The following is a 3427-nucleotide window of genomic DNA, read 5'->3' on the forward strand; positions in this document are numbered from 1 at the left end:
ATATTTTGATATAATGCCATGTAACTCATAAATCATGGATGATGAACTAGACTAGGGGCCAATTTTTATTGAAATGGTTTCAAAAATCCTTAATGGAAAAAATTGTCTAATAGAAAGCAACACCTCATTTATTTGAAAAACATTTCCCTAAACAACTTCTTAAGCATATGTAATTGGAACTTATGATGGAAAAAGATATTAAAACTACTATATTGCACATCAAATTCTTTGTTTATTTGCAATAACTGATGTTGGTTTTTTTTTTATCTTTTTATCTTTTAGCTAGGGACATTTTATGAAACAATTTTTCGCATTGTAAATACGATCAATTTAACATATAACTTAATCAAAATCCTCCCCACAATTACACCTATTTCACAAAACGGAACCTATAATTACCAATAAGAAGAAACAAACTCAATCCACCAAAAACACATTTACATGCAAAGAGAGGAAGATTAATTAATCATAAATATGAAATGAACAATTTTAATTCAAGAATCAAACACAAATTAAGTGAAAGCACATCCAGAAAAAAGAAGGATGAAGAAAATTTGTAGACCCACATCTCACCTCTGCCAAGACCAGCCATGAGGCCCATGCATCTCACCTCTGTCGAGACCATCTATGACCAACACCCGAAATTACCTTGGCCAAATGGGGATCAAAAAAGGAAAGATGAAAAAGTTATCCTAATCTGTAGTCTTCTGATTTGACTCCCATATTCCATGAATCAAAATTCAATTAGCCCAACCCATAAATTTCCGGTTCCCTCAGAGTGCAAAAATTAAGGCCTTATAGAGCTCTATCAATGACAATATCCCCAATTCATGCATGTTGAAAAATCATGCATAAGCTTCCCTGCCAAAGATGCCATAAGAGCAAGAGAAACTAAGAAAGAGTTATGGTCTGGTAAATGGTATTGATAACCATGGCATGGTCCAAGATATTCCTATATTAATTATTTATAATTACACTTATCAAGTTAGAGATGAGTAGTTTGTAGACCACAACAATAATTAAGGTAAATCAAATCCTAAAGATTAGTTAAATATTAATTCAGTTTTGAGTATAACTAAGCTAAGGAGGACTGAGTCCACTTAAGAAGCTGATTGTGATTGTTTTACAGTAGTACTACTAGTTGTACATTTCAAGAAAAATTACATAATCCTCAGCTCTACAAATGCATGTTATACAGTTACAAAGGAAGCCAAAATATGAATAACAACTAACATTTTGTGCACACAAGTTACAAATTTTGACTAATATACAGTTTAAAGAGATCACTTAATATGGCGTGAAAAAGATCACTCATAAAGCCTCCATAGGACATTCCTATCCTTGCCGACATAACTCACTTAAAAATAATAAAATTGTTAATAGAGATTGAGTGTACCAAACTTCAATGGCGTGAAGTTTGTATTCTTAGGCTTCACTTTATTTTAGCAATCCTTATTTATATTCTACATTTAGGATTGACTAATTTCTAAAATTACATTCACATGAAGACAGATATTTCAGTACCAGATGTGTAGTAGAGTTGTGCTTAATTATACCTGTTCCATTTCCATACGAAAGATCTAATACTTTGAGCTTTGCTCTCAGAATTTGCATGATCACCGCGAGTAATCCAAAATGCCCATTCAGGTTTCTAATCTGAAAGTTTGCATTAAAATCACATGAAGTTTGAAACTAATAAACATTAATTTGAAATCTATGCTCAATTAATTAAACCAGATTTTGTAATCTTACAACTCAGAAATTACTTTGGACACTTTAATTAATCTTTCATAAGCATTATAATTACAAGGGAGAGCCAATAATTTTGAAGAAAACTTTGATTCCATGAATATTCAATCACCTGACAACTTGAGCCTACATGATGATTGAAAATTAATCAAATTCTTAAGTAATTCTTGTTATTATTACCTTCATGAATTTGGGAGCTCCAAAGTATTCTTCTTGTTGAAGACGTCAATATATATACTCATTTTAATAAGTTTTTAGAACAATGAAGTCAATATATATACCCATCTCCATCAAACCTACACACAGAGCAAAGGAAACAAAATCAGTGTCCAAATCTGACACCTAATATACAAGTTAGTTTCAAATGATCAAGATGACAACACTCAATTCAAGAAGACTTTATTTTTATATAAAATACAAGGTTGTTTATTCAGTTTTCACTACCTATAATTTGATTAATACAACTTATAAAATGATCAAAAGAAAAGATGTGTAGATACAAGTGATATCCAGCTAGTGGAGCAAACTTGAGACTAACTCAAAGAAACTCTCCATTTAAGCACTCCTGCATATGTATAGTATAACATATATATACAGTATATACACACAAGTAGCTACCATGTTATATACTAAGAAAAAGCTCAATATAATAAAGAGAGACCACGAAAGAGTTATATAATTATAAATATATATTATATTTAATCATCTAACAATAATAATAACAAAAGGCAGTAGTAATTTGAGCACACAAAAACTAGAATCACTCATAGTTTCATTAAATCATATTCTGTAGTTTCTTTGCATCAATTTCTCAAACACTTGAAGAGCATCAACCATTAGTTTAAGAGATCCATATGCCCTGGTTTCCTTACACTGCTTTCTAGCTCAAGACAAAAAACATCCAAAAGATAATATCAGAAACTAACCCGAAAATTTCCTAGAGTTACAAGAAAATTTCAAGATAAACAAGCAAAAATTTAAATCCCAAATCACACAGCCACCAAGCCAACGAATCCCAAATCTCAAAATACACCAAGCCAAATAATTGGAATACATCAAAGCCTCCAAACAACTTCATACGAAACCTTACAAAACAGAATATATAGGAATTATAAATCTATTCATATATATAATATTTATACATATATTTCTCAAATCTATATACATATGGAAAAAAATTTGTTAAAGAAAGCATACTTAGAGCAGACACCATCGTCACGACCCTTGCGAGGCCACCGCTCCACCAGCTGCGACAGATTGAGGGGCATACCTCAGATTGTTCAATGCCCCAACAGTCATTTACTTGTCCAAAAGTAGAGCCTGGAGGCTTCTGCTCGGGGTGGAGAACGGGCCACCAAGCCCCAACGAGCCACCAAGCCTCCGTGCTGTCCATCCCCAACGAGCCCCCAAGCCTCCACGTCCTGCCCAGCCCCTGCGCCATCGAGCCCAGACCCGAGACCCCCCCACCCACCGTCAAGCCCAGCCCTCGAGCCACCAGTCGTTGCTGTCGAGCCCAGCCCCGACCCCCCTGCCACCGAATAGCCCGACCCCGACCCCCTTGCCGTCGTCGACCACCATTACCCGAGCCCCTGCCGTTGTCATTCGGGCCTAGCAGAAAAAAATGCGATAGAGAGAGGGAGAGAGGAAAGTATAAGGATCAGGTGGGAGAAAGGGATTT

At 34.9% G+C, this 3427-nt stretch overlaps 1 long non-coding RNA gene across 1 annotated transcript; it reads right to left on the reverse strand.

Annotated features, from left to right (window-relative positions):
- Window positions 1-1218: 1218 nt before the first annotated feature.
- LOC133779266 (uncharacterized) lies at window positions 1219-2040 on the reverse strand. Its single transcript, XR_009869143.1, has 2 exons — window positions 1930-2040; window positions 1219-1656 (listed from the first exon to the last, which is right to left on the reverse strand). It is a non-coding gene; the product is annotated as an uncharacterized LOC133779266 (long non-coding RNA).
- Window positions 2041-3427: the final 1387 nt, after the last annotated feature.

Source organism: Humulus lupulus, chromosome 1 (genome assembly GCF_963169125.1).
Source record: "Humulus lupulus chromosome 1, drHumLupu1.1, whole genome shotgun sequence".
Classification (NCBI taxonomy): Eukaryota; Viridiplantae; Streptophyta; class Magnoliopsida; order Rosales; family Cannabaceae; genus Humulus; species Humulus lupulus.